General features: G+C 50.7%; 1 protein-coding gene and 1 pseudogene across 3 annotated transcripts in view; one reads left to right on the top strand and one right to left on the bottom strand.

The window, feature by feature from the left end:
* The window catches only part of SEPTIN9 (septin 9), a 184,613-nt gene that overhangs the window by 111,839 nt on the left and 56,196 nt on the right, over nt 1-16,578 (bottom strand). The window lies entirely within an intron of this gene.
* Nucleotides 2,103-2,996, top strand: LOC103121962 (aldo-keto reductase family 1 member B10-like; annotated as a pseudogene).

Here is a 16,578-nt window from a genome sequence, read left to right as displayed (position 1 = left end):
CACCATCTGCCTAGCCGGCCGCTAAGTACAACCAGAGGCTGCACTTCAAAGGGGCTTGCTGCTTTCTGGGCACATGATTGATCTGTTCACAGAACATCCCGCTTACCTTACCTCCCCAACCTGCTTTGTTCACAAAATGGTCAGTGAACTTTGACCACTGTGGCCCGCAACTTCTCTCCCGGGCATTGGACTTCATACACAAAGTGTTACTCTTGGAAATGCATGCCTTGACAGAAGGAAGCCCAGGCAAACTCTCTTCGCCACCCCCTCCTCTCTAGTAGGCAGAAGCTTGGGGCTGAGTCAGCTGGAAGCTCCCCCTCTGCCCTCTCGGATATGACTAGGGCTATGGCCCTGTCTGTGTCTTCTGGCTTTCAGTTTCACTTGCAAATATCACTGCAGTGATATTAAACCTGTGAGGACCCAGACTCAGGGTGAGGTGGGGCAGGAGCCACTAAAGCACACAGTAAGGGGGTCACGGAAGAGGGGCTAGGAGCCTGCAAGATGATTGGTCACCTGCAGAGACCTGGAGGTGGCTCCCAAGTGTTCTGTGTTTACTTGCAGGTCCAATGGACTCTGGAGGACAACTGAAGATGTCTATCACCCTCACCCCCCACCTCCCATACAACTGGGGCTTGGTGACCTGTCACCCAGTCCTGGCTGGGAAAAAAGGTGCCTGCTCTTTGATGACTCATCTTTTGCTCAATATCATTCCCCATTTACATGGTCCCAGACCCTCTGTCCCTACTCCAGGCCTTCAAGGCAGGGCCTCGGAATGTGCTAGAGTCCTCCACTTCCTCCTAACCACCTGAGGCTGCAGGGATGGAGACAGGAGGGGGAGGAGGCCGGGCGATGGCACAGCTGGGTAAGTGCACATAATAGGAAGCACAAGGACTCACCACATAAGAATCCCAGTTCCAGCCCCCAGTCCCCCACCTGCAGGGGGGACCCTTCACAAGCAGTGAAGCAGGTCTACAGGTGTCTATCTTTCTCTCTCCCTCTCTCTCCCTCACTCCCCTCTCAATTTCTCTTTGTCCTATCCAATAAAATGGAAAAAATGGCCACCAGAAATAGTGGATTTGTAGTGCTGGCACTGAGCTCCACAATAACCCTGGAGACAAATAAATAAAATAAAATAAAATAAAATAAAATAAAATAAAATAAAATAAAAAGAAGAAGAAGAAGCAATAGGAAGGAGACACCAAGCATGATGACAAACTCCCCCTGGTCCTTCTGGGTACTCTGCAAGGTCACACAAGGGGCTTGTGGGAGTGACTGGCCTGGTGGCAAGGCTGTAGCTAACTGTGGACTCCTCACCTCAGGGCTGCAAGGACACTTGGCCACCTGCCCAGAGGCTGTCCCCAGGGGCCCTCGGTGTCCTGGCCTCCTGGCCACTGTTCCCAAGCAGTGCCCAGCTTGCTGGGCTCAGAGGCTGAAGGCATCTCGCCACTGCAGCAGTGTGGGGACAGGGGCTGAGTCACCAGCCTGCCCCAGTTCCACATCAGTGGGAACAACAGGATCTGAGCAGCGCTGAGCAGAGAAGAAAAGACAGCAGGCCCTCTGTGATCCACCTACTTGCAAAGTCACCGTAATAACCAAGGGATGTCACCCCATCCGCAGACCTGCCCCCATTGGTGGCTCCCATGTGCCCTAACTACAGCTCTGCCCACCATGTCCAGAGACACCCAGAAGGTGGGAGAGAAGAGGGCTGAGACCCTGGGGGAGCAGCCAGTGGACAGGCACCCCATCCTCTCGGGGTCTTCAAGGCCCCCTGCAATGACAACCCCAGCTGGAATTCCTCCCTCAATGCCTACACTCTAAACACCCATGCACCCTCCCTTTGAACACCTCCTGCTTTGTACCTGCTCAGTTCTTGTCAATGCTGCTCATTCTCACTCTATCTCTAGCCATTTTGCCAATTTATTAAAGAGATAAACATAGACAGGTGACAGACAGATGGATGGATGGATGATAGATAGATAGATAGATAGATAGATAGATGATAGATAGATAGATAACTAGATAGAAAGACAGGCAAGAGGTCTGCTCAGAACCCTCCCAAACCCACCACGGCCACCTTCATGGAGCTCAGCACCAAAGCCAACATGCCCACTGTGGGCTTGGGCACCTGGAAGGTCTCTTCTTGTCAAAGAGGCTGTGAAGGTGGCCATTGATGCAGGGTATCACCACATGGATTGTGTATGTCTATGACAATGAGAAAGAGGTGGGGAAAGCCATCCAAGAGAAGGTTGTGAAAAGGGAGAGCCTCTTCACTGCCAGCAAGTTAGGTATGAGCCACCTTCTTTGAGAAACCCCATGTGCAGATGGCATGTCAGAAGACCCTTCAGGACCTGAACTTAGACTATCTGGACATCTGTCTTCTTCACTTTCCTCAGGGATTACAGTATATAACAGGTTAAAATGAGAAGTTGCCCAGAGATCCTAAAGGCAGTATTCTTGATGGTAAGGCTACATTTCTGGATGCAAAGGAGACCAAAGAAGAGCGAGTGGGTGAGGTTCCCTTGAAAGCCACTGGAATCTCCAACTGCAACTACCTCCAGATTGATAGGCTGTTAAACAAACCTGACTGAAATATAAACCAGTGACTAACCAGGTTGAATGTCACCTATACCTCACAAAGGAGAAATTGGCCCAGTACTGTCACTCCAAGGGCATCTCTTTCACTGCTTACAGCCCTCTGGAGTCTCCAGACAGACCTTGAACCAAGCCAGATGGCCCTTGCCTATTGGAGGATTCCAAGATTAAGGCAATTGCTGCTAAGCACAACAAGTCCACAGCTCAGATTCTGATCTGATTCCAAATTCACAGGAATGTGGTTATGATCCCCAAGTCAGTGACCCCAGCACCCATCAGAGAGAATTTTGATATCTTTGACTTTAAACTGAGTGATGAGAAGATGGCCATCAAGAAACTGGAGAGCCTGCAGTGCAGACTACATGTCTCCAGTCAAGGACTATCCCTTCCATGAGAAATATTGAAGCTGAGTCTCTGGATATGAAAAACTCTTAGATGGCCTCACTTTGAAGTGTAACTCCACCACAATTCTACTTAGCCAAGCTTACTAGAAACCACAGATTTTATAGGCAGTGCTGGGTCTAGATGTGAATTGTCAGCTGAGAGCTGACTAGCATAGGGAGATAGGACTAGACACGCAAATTCACTTGTTTACTTATTTGATCTGATCGTGAAATTTTGCTAGTGCTAATGAGATGAAAATAAATAGAATAAAGAAATAATAACCAAAAAGAAAGAAAGGAGAGAAAGAATTGTGATCTGGCTAATACTTGCCCATGAGAGAGGGCATTCCCAAAATAAAAAGGTGGAGAGAAAATGTGTTACTGGAAGTACCTTCTGGAAGTCTGGAATTCAGAGCATCAGCCCCCTCTGTTGTGAGAAGGAGACTGAGACACTGGCCTCCTGTAATTATTGGGGGGAGAGGTGTCTCTTCCTCCCCAGTGAAGGTGTGAGATCTTGACTACAGACACGTGCAAAGGTGAGAACACGCCTGCTCTGAGACCTTGGAGGAGAACCACCTGCTGCCAATGAAATTAGGAAACGTCTCCAGAGCCAACCGGCAAGGCCAAAGATTGTTCTTACGAACCTGAGCCAGGAGGAAGCCCAGTTCAGCCCCACACCCCAGCCCGAGATCCCCTTGGCGGGTCAGAACTTGTCTCAGGGGCACATCTAGGGTCAGAAATGAGGGTACAGGGCTGGTGTCCCAGGGTCCCCCTCTCCAGGGTCCTGGGCCTCAGAAGGGAAGCTGCTGGAGTTTAGTATGAGACAGCGAGCTGGTAGGCTCCAGCCCCAGCTGCCCCTCCTCCTCCTCCTCCATGTGCACTGAGGCCCTGTGGGTAGGTGGTGTATCTGCCACACCTCCATGAAAAGGTGCAGAAGAGAAAGAGGCAGCCAGCCCACTGAGTGGACATCCAGTGCTGTGTTCATAGCAGCACGGACCCAATGCCTGAGGAGACCACCAGGGCCGTGCTTGTCCACCATGAATTACCTATGTGTCCTTCACTCCCCTGAGCCCCACTAGAGAGGGCAGCTCTGTGGCACCTGAGTGGCAGCCTCAGAGGCCTGACCCACGACCTTGGGAGGGAGACGGGAAGAGCAGGAGTGGCTGGGCCCCTCCGACAATCTGGGGCTGCTTTCCTGGATCATGCAACCTCCCCACACCGGGTGCTGCTGGAACCAGTCGCAGCCAAGCTGACGTCAACAAGCCATTTGTCCCCCCTCTGAATTGATCTCAGGGACATGATGGCTTCGCTGTTAGCACACCCTCAGTGTGTTCTCGGCCCCAGCACCCCAGCATGAGTCACTGGCCAGGTGGCTGGCCCAGCACAGGGCCTTGGCCTGGGACTGCCAGCCATTAGCACCGAGCAGGGCTACACAGAGACAGAGAGACTGGGGCCTCAGGAGCCTGGCAGAGGCCCGTGTCTGCTCTGGGGGTCCTAATGCTCTGGGCAAACATGCACCACCCATTTGGAAGTTGGCATTCTCAGAGAAAATCCTGCCAGGAGCTGAAAAGTGAAACAAACATGGAAACTGGGCCTGGAGTGGGGAGAAGCAGGAACAAGATACCCACAGCCTTCCTACCTCTGTGCAAGAAGTCCCTGCAGCACCGGCTCAGAGACAGGTTTTGGGATGCGGGTATGGTTTTCCTTTAAATACCAAGCGCTTGGGCCCCCTCCCCCACCACACACACACCCCAGCCCCAGGCTCTAGGGAAGAAGGTGCAGCATCACTCAGCTGGCCTCCCTGAGTCTCCAGTCTCAGTCTCCTTGCTCCCAACTGATCTCTCTAAATGCAAAGGGGAGGGGAGTCAGACACTCCATTATCTCTTTAAGAAAATCTTCCCAGGACTATATCAAATTTAAAAGCTTCTGCACAGTAAAAGAAACCGCCACCCAAACAAAGAGACCTCTCACAGAATGGGAGAAGATCTTTACATGCCATGTATCAGACAAGAGGCAAATAACCAAAATATATAAAGACTCAGCAACAAGAAAACAAATGACCCCGTGCAAAAATGGGGGGAGGCTATGAACAGAATATTCTCCACAGAAGAGATCCAAAAGGCTGACAAACATATGAAGAAATGCTCCAAGATACTGATTGTCAGAGAAATGCAAATCAAGACAACAATGAGATACCACTTCACTCCTGTGAGAATGTCATACATCAGAAAAGGTAGCAGCAACAAATGCTGGAGAGGGTGTGGGGACAAAGGAACCCTCTTGCACTGCTGGTGGGAATGTCAGTTAGTCCAACTCTTGTGGAGAACAGTCTGGAGAACTCTCAGAAGGCTGCCCTATGACCCTGCAATTCCTCTCCTGGGGACATAGCCTAAGGAACTCAACACACCCATCCCAAAAGATCTGTGTACACATATGTTCATAGCAGCACAATGTGTAATAGCCAAAGTCTGGAAGCAACCCAGGTGTCCAACAACAGATGAGTGGCTGAGTAAGTTGTGGTCTATATACACAATAGAACACTACTCAAGTATTAAGAATGGTGATTTCGAGAGTCGGGCGGTAGCGCAGTGAGTTAAGCGCACGTGGCACCAAGCGCACGGACAGGCGTAAAGATCCTCCTGGCTCCCCACCTGCAGGGGAGTCGCTTCACAAGCGGTGAAGCAGGTCTGCAGGTGTCTATCTTTCTCTCCTCTCTCCATTTCTCTCTGTCCTATCCAACAACAACGACATCAATAATAACTACAACAATAAAACAACAAGGGCAACAAAAGGGAATAAATAACAAAAATAAATATTAAAAAAAGAAACAAACAAAAAAAAGAGTCTACTCTTAAAAAAATAATAATAATGGCGATTTCACCATTTTCAGCCCATCTTGGATGGAGCTTGAAGAAACTGTGTTAAGTGAGATAAGTCAGACACAAAGGATGACTATGGGATGATCTCACTCACAGACAGAAGATGAAAAACAAGATCAGAAGGGAAAACACTAAGCAGAACTAGGACTGGAGTTGGTGGATTGCACCAAAATAAAAGACTCTGGGGAGGGGGTGGGGAGGGTTCATATCCTAAAGCATGATGGCAGAGGAGGACTTAGTGGGGGTTGTATTGTTATGTGGAAATGTTATGCATGTACAAACTATTCTATTTTACTGTCGACTGTAAACCATTAATCCCCCAATAAAGAAATAAAAATACATAAATCAAAATAAAAACATAAAAAAAGCCTCCACAGAAGCCCTGGCTTCTCCCTGTAGCCTGAGCAACCTCTCAGACCGCTGGCCAAAGGAAGAAGCGGGAAAGGGGTGGGGAGGCCAGTGGGGCAGGGATCCACAGGAGAGGTTGGCGCTATGTGTAGGGGACAGCCAGGGGACACACCCAGCATGAGCATCCTCCCTCATGCCCCTGTGGTCCCCTGCCACATGATCCACCTTCTCAGCACAGCTGTTCTTCAGCAGAGAGAAATTTCTCACCTCCAGGAACTGGGTGGGGACATTCCAGTAAGGGCCCCATCTGTGCTGGTCTCAGGGACCATGGAGTCTGGGTCTCCATGGCTTGTCACAGACACACAGTCACTGGCCTGGCCCAGGAACGAGTCTGCACATTGCTGCACCCCCACAAGACATACTGGTTAGCAGAGGCCACTGAGCTAGGAGCACAGAGCCACACACAGATGTGGTGGGATGTCTGGTGCCAGAAGCATCACTTTCTTTCTTTTAGTACTAACTTGTTTGTTTATGAGGGAGAAGGGGAGAGATAGAAAGCAGGAAAGGGAGGACAGGAGCATGACTTTGGCACATGCAATGCTAAGGATCAAACTCAAGACCTCATGTTCTTGAGTCAAATGTTCTAGCCACTATGCTACCTCTCAGGCCACAAGGCATCATTTTTTGTTTCTTTGTCTGTTTGTTTGTTTGTTTGTTTGTTTGTTTGTTTTGCCTCCAGAGTTATCGCTAGGACTCGGTACCAGCACTACAAATCCATTGCTTTTCGGCCTTTTTTTTTTCATTTTATTGGATAGGACAGAGAGAAATTGAGAGAGGAGAGAGACAGAGAGGGAGAGAGAAAGATGAACACTTGCAGCACTGCCTCACCACCTGTGAAGTGTCTCCCCTGCAGGTGGGGAACTGGGGGTTTGAACCAGGGCCCTTGTACTTTACACTATGTACGCCATTAACCAGCTGCTCTACTGCCTGGCCCTCCAGGCATTGTTTTCAAGGAGGCAAATGTGGACACGCCAGGCCAGTCACACAGCCCCAGGCTCCCAGTCTAGCCCCATCACAGCCAAGCTCACTGGTGGAGTCAGTAGGGCACAAGTCCAGCAACTGATGGCTCTAACCACTGGAATACAGATAATCTACAGCACCTAATGTAGGGAAAATGTCTGCTCTGGTCCAATGTCCTGAATCTCAGGACACAGGTCCCCCTGTCTCAAAACCACATCACGCTTCCAGTGCCCCACTCTCCCATCCCCTCTCCCAGCAGAGACTTCACTCTCAACACCGCAGCCTTGGTCTGTGTCCCTGCTGCCCCAGGCCACCGTGACTTATACTTGCATCAGGAAGAGGAAGTGACAGAGAAGTGAACGTGGGCTAGGATGGCTGAGGGAGTCACACATGGAGGCAGCTCGTAAGGACAGTCAGCTGGGGGTGGGGGCGCATCACAGATAGGTCCCCCCAGAATAGGGCACATATGGTAGAAGCTGAGGCCTAACATTCGAGTCAGACAGCTGGACAAAAGCACTAGGACCTCAGGCAGGTGACCCTACCTCTCTGAACTCGTTACAGACATCACGTGTTGGGAGTAATCCCTGGATTCAAAGGATTCAGGATGATAACTGGAATGTGGGGCTTAGTGAATGTGGGTTCTCATGATCTAAGGCAAATTAGCCCCATATCTTACAGGTAAGAAAACTGGGTCAAGGGAGAGAAAATGGTTTACTGGGTGTGTGGGGGTGGGGGGGGGGAGCACACACAGCTGTTGTGACAAAGTCAGGACTGGGTAACAGGTCCCAAGCCCCCCTGATGCCTAAGCAGCCTTGGTGACTTCAAGGGCTGTGTCATCGGCCAGGAGTCCTGAGAACGAGACCAGGTTATCAGACAATGATCCTACGGGTGGGCTGGACGACCGCTGCTGGCTTTGAAGTGCACCAAAAATGAAAATAAGGGTGCCCGAATGGACAGGGGAAGCAGGAGGGCAGACAGGACTAAGCGAGTGCACTCTAGTGTCACTGGTAGAACCCAAGTAACAGCTCTGTGAGCATGCACTGGGAAGTGCTGTCCGTCCACTGCCAGGCACGACTATCTCCACAGCCAGTGCAGGCAAGAGAGAGGCAGCAGGGGAGCCACTATGACAACAGGAAAGGACCCCCAGAATCCTGAGGCTATGGGTACAACTTCTCTTTCATCCTTCCTTACTTTCTAATTTTCTTTTTTAAGATCAATTTATTAGGAGCCAGGCAGTGGAGCGCCAGGTTAAATGCACATAGTACAAAGTGCAGGGACCTGTGCAAGGATCCCAGTTTGATCCCCCAGCTCCCCACCTGCAGGGGAGACACTTTGTGAGTGGTGAAGCAGGTCTGCCGGTGTCTCTTTTTCTCCCTCTCTATCTTCCCCCATCCCTCTCAATTTCTCTCTGTCCTATTTAAAAAAAAAAAAAAAAAAAAAAGGCCTCAGGAGCAGTGGATTTATAGTGCTGGCACCGAGCCCCAGCAGTAAACCTGGAAGCAAAAAAAAAAAAGATTAATTTATTAGTGTTAGAGAGAGGAGAGAGAAGCTGAGTATCACTCTGGCACATGTGATGCTGAGGATTGACCTCAGGACCTCATGCTTTTAAGTTCAATGCTTTAGCCACTATGTTACCTCCTGAGCCACATAACTTCTTTTTTTAAAATTTATTTATTTATTTTCTTTTGTTGCCCTTGTTGTCTTTTTATTGTTGCTATAGTTATTGTTGTTGTTATTGATGTCGTCATTGTTGGACAGGACAGAGAGAAATGGAGAGAGGAGGGGAAGACAGAGAGAGGGAGAGAAAGACAGACACCTGCAGACCTGCTTCACCATCTGTGAAGCGACTCCCCTGCTGGTGGGGAGCCGGGGGCTTGAACCGGGATCCTTACGCTGGTCCTTGCACTTTGCGCCACATGCGCTTAACCCTCTGCACTACCGCCCGACTCCCATAACTTCTTTTTTATATATATTCTTATTTATTTATTTATTGTAATGAGAGATACAGGGGGAGAAAGACAGAAGGAGAGTTCTGAGAGCACTGTTCAGCTCTGGCTTAAGGTGGTGCTAGGGATTGAACTTGGAACCTTGGAGATTCAGGCATGAAAGTCTTTTTGTAAAATCATTATGCTGTGCCCCCAGCCCACTTCTCTTTTTTTAAGATGCCAAGACCTCTCTATTGAGCATGTGATTTTAAAGCTTAAAGGTCCTGCTTCTCCATTCTGCCAAAACCTGGAAGGTTCTATAGGTGGTGTGGGACAACATAGTACTTGGCATGACTGCAGTAGATTGAAAGCCCGAGTCTCACCCTCACGGCTACCTGCCCAGAGATGTACCCCCAGCACCTCTGGCCAGTCACCCAGCTGACGCTCCCTGACATCTGGCCAACCACTCCTCGCAAATGTCCAAAGCCACAAACAGAGCCACTGGCGAGTGTCTCAATAGCTTCCTTTCTCAAGGCGCCTCCCCTGCCCCACCAGCAGTCTGTCCAGAGGGCCATCAAGTGGTCTGAAAGTCCCTTCCCAAGGTCCTGTCACCTGGCGTTGCCCCAGCCTGCAGCACCCTAAGGCAGACAGAGGCCAGTCGAGGGCCTCCGCCAACCTGGAGCCAGCAGGCAGGACACTCCTGTTCAGCCCCACTTTGAGAACCAGAGAGAGGGGAGAACCAGGGGTGAGAACTGCAGTGTTAGTAGTGACACTGGGGTGGGGAGGTGTAGAGAAATAGCAGAAGCAGGGGAGGGGAAGGGAGCTGAGCTGCATTATCACCTGCATTGGTACCCCCTAAGCCGGCCTCTCCATCACCCCATCCATCCATGGAAGTAGAGGTACAGAAAAGAAGGCTCCCCCTCCACACACACACAAGCACACACACACACACACACACACACACACACACACACACACTGCCCCCAGGATCTAGCTATCAGTGGAGCTACAGGGACATGAACTCAACCTGTTCACTCACCAGGTTCATAGACCTAAAAAGCATCAGGAGCAATAAGGACCCTGGAGAAGATTCTAGAAGCCAGGGAGACGGGACTAGAATCTATGCCAGGTGCAAAGTCCCCGTGATGCTCAGGGGTGACAGCCTGGCATGCACCAGACGTGCACTCATGCCTACCAAATGTACATAACCTTGAGGCTAAGTGTCCATCCCTGTCCACACACACACGCACACTCAGGTTCCCAGAGCACTCAGGACTTGCCCCCCCCCTCAAGAGGGAGTCCTCGTTTGGTGAAATTACAAGCAGCAATGAGACCCTCTCTGTGTCACCTCAGGACTAAAATGCTGTTCCTTTCTGGTGGTGGACAGCCAGCAGCTGCTAGGGTTTGGAGGCTGGGGGGGGGGATATGTTTCCAGTGCCCTCTCCCACCCTGCAGTTCACAAGGGGTCCCCCTGATGTCCAAGGCCTTTCAGACATGCAAACCTCTGGGGGGTGGGTGGAGAGGAGACCTCCGACCACTGGGCAGAAGAAAGGGCACAGAATGCATGAAGAAGTCACATTCCCATTCTTGGTACATGGCCCCAGGACACAAGTAAGCAGGCAAAACAGCTGAGATACAAGCCCCCCCCCCCGACACACACACACACAACTACAGACAAAAGTTCCTGAGCAGAATCCTCGAAGCCCCCCACCCCAGGGCTGCTGGTGGCAATGTGTATGTGGGGGTGGGAGGGCATGTTGGCACATATGTAGCTGTTAGTCACCCAGCCTACATGTCAGGAATCTGGCACCCAGCCCCTCCAGCAAGGGGGCCCTGGTATCCCCAGCCACTCTCCATATGCCATGTGGGGGCACGGTCCAAGGTGGAGCTGGGAGGGATACTGTTTTCAAGGCCACACACCCCAAAAGGGAGCTGACACTGGGCCAAGGCATGGAGATGGGCATGTGGGACAAAGTAATCAGCTGCCATCATGTGTGAGTGTAGGGGGAAGAGGGCACAGATTCGCTCCTTTGGCTGAGAAGCACAAGTCACTCGGTGGTGCTAGCTCACGGCAGGACACCCAGCCCTTTCCTAGGCCTGGTGTAAGGAGCACTTGGGCTGGGGGAGCCGCAAAGATGGGAATGAGAATCCCACTGGGCAAAGGCCCAGCAGGCGGAGCCCAGGTCGCTCACCCGCTCTGAGCCACTGTGTCCTTGTGAATCGCACACTCGGGGCCGTGCCCACCACAGCTGTCTCAGCAGGTGCTACAGAACCAGTCCACATGGCTGCACTGAGTCCTGTGCACAAGTGTGTGGGGACGGGCGCCAGGCCACTGCTACCCCCACCCTGCACTACACTCCCTGGGGAGGTGCTTGGCGAAGCTATGTCTGCACCTGTCCTCTGGGACAGGCCCCTCAGCTGCTCCTCTCACAGCCCCCCCAGGAGAGCGGCTATGGGTTCATCCACAGGCAAGCCCACCTGTCCTCTTCTTCCCCAAAACCAGAGCAGTGGCAAGAGGGACAGGGGAAGTGGGTTTGACCCTGACCAGGGACCTCCAGGGAGTCAGGGGTCATTTGGCTGCCACTGGCTGGAAAGGGATGTTGGGGAAAATCCTGGTTCCAGGAGATGACTGAAGGGAAGAGACTTGCAGGGACATCAATGGAACAGGAATGGGGGACAGGGAGGGTGGGAGAGGCCATAGGTTCACACAGAACCCTGGCCAGCTTGAGGCTTGCCTCACACTATGGAGTGAGCACTGCAGGTGTGTGTGTGTGTGTGTGTGTGTGTGTGTGTGTGTGTGTGTGTAAATGCGTCTGAGTGGGAGTGTGTTGGGAGCGTGTGTTTGCAGGAGGGGGGTATGTAAGTGTGCATATAAACTGACGCATGAGAGTGATTGTGTGTGACTGTGTTTGTTATGAGAGAGTGGGAGTGCGTGTGTGGCGGGTGTGTGAGTGTGCCGGCATGCTCCAACAGGGCATGACTGCTGAATGGCTGTGTGCGTGTGTGTATGAACAGGTCTGTACGAGTATGTGAGAATAGGTGTGTGGGGGGAGAAGCAGACAGATCTTGGGCAAGTCCCTCTGTGACTCAGTTTCTTTGCCCACAGAATGGGGAAGTACTACTTCTTGGTGAAGTGGTCATGAAATGAAAAGGCCCCAGTATTTTACTGTCAACTGTAAACAATCCCTTCCAATAAAGGAGGAAAAAAAAAAAAGTACCAGTATTTGCAAAGGGCTCTAAGCACCTCCAGCACCCAACAGATGAGTAGATGAGAAGACACATATGGGGAGTTTACAACAGTGGGACACCCCAGTTGGAGGGAACCCCACAACAAAACTCAGGGGACGAAAGTCGGGCGGTGGCGCAAAGTACAAGGACTGGTGTAAGGGTCCCGGCTCGAGTCCCGACTCCCCACCTGTAGGGGAGTCACTTCACAGGCGGCGAAGCAGGTCTGCAAGGTGTCTGTTTTTCTCTCCCCCTCTCTATCTTCCCCTCCTCTCTCCATTTCTCTCTGTCCTATCCAATAACAACAACATCAATAACCACAACAATGTTAAACAACAAGGGCAACAAAAGGGAAAATTAAATATATATATATATAAATAAATCATAAATAAATAAGAATTTCTTTAAAAAAATAAACTCGGGGGCTCACTGAGTCTCCGCAAAGGTGGGGGGGTCTGTTTCCATAGAAGCCAGAGGCAACCAAAGTAAGGGGGGGTAGGCTCAAGTCCAGGTTGACTCCTGCCCCTGAAGCAAAGTATCATTTGTGGGGTTAAGTGGACAAAGCTCCAGACACAGGCATGTTCCCAGGAACGGCACACACTGGAGTCCAGCTTATCACAGGTGACAGCACTGGTTCAGAGGGTCCTTCTCCAGCACTCTGAACAAGCTCCACGCAGCCCTGGCCTGATTACTCCTAGTTATGAGGAACTCACTGTCACAAAATAGCCTACCCCCTGGGTCAGGAAATGAAGCCCCTGTGTCACACATCAGGTGCCACTTTCCAGGAACTTCCAAGCACCTGGCTCAGGTCTTTCCACCTTCTGTTCAGTCATGGAAAGTCCCCTTCTCACCTTTCTCAGACCCACCTCTGACTCTTATATCACCTGCCCCACCCCCCATGCTCTTACTCATCCCACCCCATAGATGGGGCCTGTTGTAGCCTTCACTGTGCTGCCCGCCTTTCCTGACCCCCGAAATATGTGAGGCTCTAACACCCAGAGCACCTGGATGTGACCACATGTGGACACAGGACCTTTCCCAACCATGAGCATGTGAAGATGAAGACATCCTGGATGGGGGTGGCCCTACACCTGTAATCATGTCCTCAGAAGAGAAAGGAGGTGGCTGTGTGGACACAGAGACATAAAGGAGGAGGCTGTGTAGTGCCAGGTAGAGGCTGGCGCGGCCACGCAAGGCCACAGTCACCAGAAACTGCAGAGGCCAAGAGCAGCTTCTCCAAAGTCTCCAGACAGAATCAGCTCTGACACGGAACCTCCGGCCTCCAGAGCTGTGGGAAAACAGACATCTGCTGTTCCAGTCCCTGGTCTGCAGTCATTTTGTTACAGCAGTCAGGACAGACCAGGGACGTGAGCAAGGACAGCCAGAGGCACGGTGGCTCCCCAAGCCCCCGCAGCCAGAGTCTATACCCATCACTCTGCCTCATCGGCAAGGCCACATGGATTTTCACCCTGAGCTTCTCTCAGCCAGTTCCCCACACAAGGACGCTCACGTGGGGAGGCTTCTCTCAATCTCACCCACTCCAGGCAGCTCAGTGATCTTCCCAACGTCATGTGGTTCAGATTTACAGTGTTGCGCCTGAATCTACTTCTTCCTTCCTTCCTTCCTTCCTTCCTTCCTTCCTTCCTTCCTTCCTTCCTTTCCTCAATATTTTTAAATAAAGATTTTATTTATTTATTGATGAGAAAGACAGGAGGGAGAGAGATAGAGATAGAGAAAGAGAGAGAGAGAGAGAGAGAGAGAGAAAGAACAAGACATCACTCTGGTACATGTGCTGCTGGGGATCAAACTCAGGGCCTCATGCCTGAGAGTTCAGTGCCCTAGCCACTGTGCCACCTCCTGGATCACTCTTTTCTCAATATTTTTATTATCTTTGATAGAGCCATCCAGAAATTGAGAGGATGGGAGATATAGCTAGGGAGAGAGACAGAGAGATACCTGCAGCACTGCTTCACCACCTGTGAAGCTTTCCCTCTGCAGGTGGGAACTGAGGGCTTGAACCCAGGTCCTTGTGCATTGTAACATGTGCACTCAACCAGGTGCACCTCCACCCAGCCCCCTTCCTTCTTTCCTTTATTTCCTCCTCTTTCTCTCTCTTTCACCAGGATTATTGCTGGGGCTCATTGCCTATACAACTCTATCACTCATGCAGTCATTTATTTATTTTTTCAAATGTCTTTTTTAATATTTATTTATACCCTTTTGTTGCCTTTGTTGTTTTATTGTTGTGATTATTATTGTTGTTGTTATTGATGTCGTCGTTGTTGGATAGGACAGAGATAAATGGAGAGAGGAGAGAGGCTCCCCACCTGCAGACCTGCTTCACCACTTGTGAAGCGACTCCTCTGCAGGTGGGGAGCCGGGGGCTTGAACCGGGATCCTTCCACCGGTCCTTGCGCTTTACGCCACGTGTGCTTAACCCGCTGCGCTACCGCCCAACTCCCTTTTTTAAACTTTTTTAGACAGAGGATAACAGAAAGAGATAGAATAAGAGAGATATAGGGGTCGGGCAGTGGCACACCCAATTAAGCTCACATAGTATAAAGCACAAGGACCCACACAAGGATCCAGGTTTCAGCCCCAGCTCCCCACCTACAGGGGGGGATGCTTCACAAGCTGCAGGTGTCTCTTTCTCTCTCCCTCTCCCCCCTCCCCTCTCAATTCTCTCTGTCCTAGCCAATAAAATGGGAAAAGTGGCCGCTAGGAGCAGTGGATTCATAGTGCCAGCACCCAGCCCCAGCAATAACCCTGGAGGGAAGAAAGAACAAGAGAGACACAGAGTGGTCCGGGAGGCGGCGCAGTGGTAAAGCTTTGGACTCTGAAGCATGAGGTCCTGAGTTCGCTCCCCGGCAGCACATGTACCAGAGTGATGTCTGATTCTTTCTCTCTCCTCCTATCTTCCTCATAAATAAATAAATAAAATATTTTAAAATAATAATAATAATAAAGAGAGACACAGAGAGGTGAAGCACTGCTGCACCTCTGTCAAGCTCCCACTCTGCAAGTGCTTCCAGTGGGGCTTGAACCTGGGTCCTATCACTGTCCACTGAGCCCCCTCCCAGCCCATGAACATACTTTTTTTGCCTCCAGGGTTATCACTGCGGCTCGGTGCCCGCACTATGAAGCCACTGCTCCTGGTAGCCATTTTTCCCCATTGTTGCTGCTGCCGTTGTTGCTGGATAGGACAGAAAGAAGTTGCACTATGTACACTTAACCCGGTGCACCACCGCCAGACTCCCTGAACCTACATTTTTTTAAATATTTATTTTATTTATTTTTTCCCTTTTGTTGCCCTTGTTGTTTTTTATTGTTGTAGTTATTATTGTTGTTGTCGTTGTTGGATAGGACAGAGAGAAATGGAGAGAGGAGGGGAAGACAGACAGGAAGAGAGAAAGATAGACACCTGCAGACCTGCTTCACCGCCTGTGAAGCGACTCCCTTGCAGGTGGGGAGCCGGGGTTCGAACCGGGATCCTTATGCTGGTCCTTGTGCTTTGTGCCACCTGCGCTTAACCCGCTGCGCTACAGCCCGACTCCCTGAACCTACATTTTTAAAAGACATATTCTCGTACTAATGAGTGTGGAGGCCCGAGGAGGAGCCAGAGCACCACTCTGGTACGTGCAACACTAAGGATCAAACATGGGACTGACTTCGGTTCTGAGGTCCAGCCCTCTAGCCAATATACCACTGCCTGGATTGCTAAACCTACATTTTTTTGTAGCATGTGCACTCAACCAAATGTGTCACTGCCCTGCCCCTCAACTTATATTTCTAAAGACTTATTTCATCATGTAATTTTCAAATTTTTAAAATATTTATTTATTTTCCTTTTTGTTGCCCTTGTTGCTTTTTATTGTTGTTGTTACTGATGTCGTTGTTGTTAGATAGGACAGAGAGAAATGGAGAGAGGAGAGGAAGACAGAGAGGAGGAGAGAAAGACAGACACCTGCAGACCTGCTTCACCGCCTGTGAAGCAACTCCCCATGCAGGTGGGGAGCCGGGGGTTCAAACCGGGATCCTTACTCCGGTCCTTGCGCTTTGCGCCATGTGTGCTTAACCTGCTGCGCTACCGCCTGACTCCCATTTCATCATCTATTATATATGAAAGAGAAAGTTTCACATGAGGCAGAGAGAGAGAGAAGAGAGAGAGAGACTCATTCCAGGACATGTGATGCTGGGGAGGAAAGC

Source organism: Erinaceus europaeus, chromosome 12 (assembly GCF_950295315.1).
Source record: "Erinaceus europaeus chromosome 12, mEriEur2.1, whole genome shotgun sequence".
In the NCBI taxonomy this organism is placed as follows: domain Eukaryota; kingdom Metazoa; phylum Chordata; class Mammalia; order Eulipotyphla; family Erinaceidae; genus Erinaceus; species Erinaceus europaeus.
Note: the sequence above shows the minus strand (reverse complement) of the source record. Positions and strands in the feature narration are given on the sequence as shown.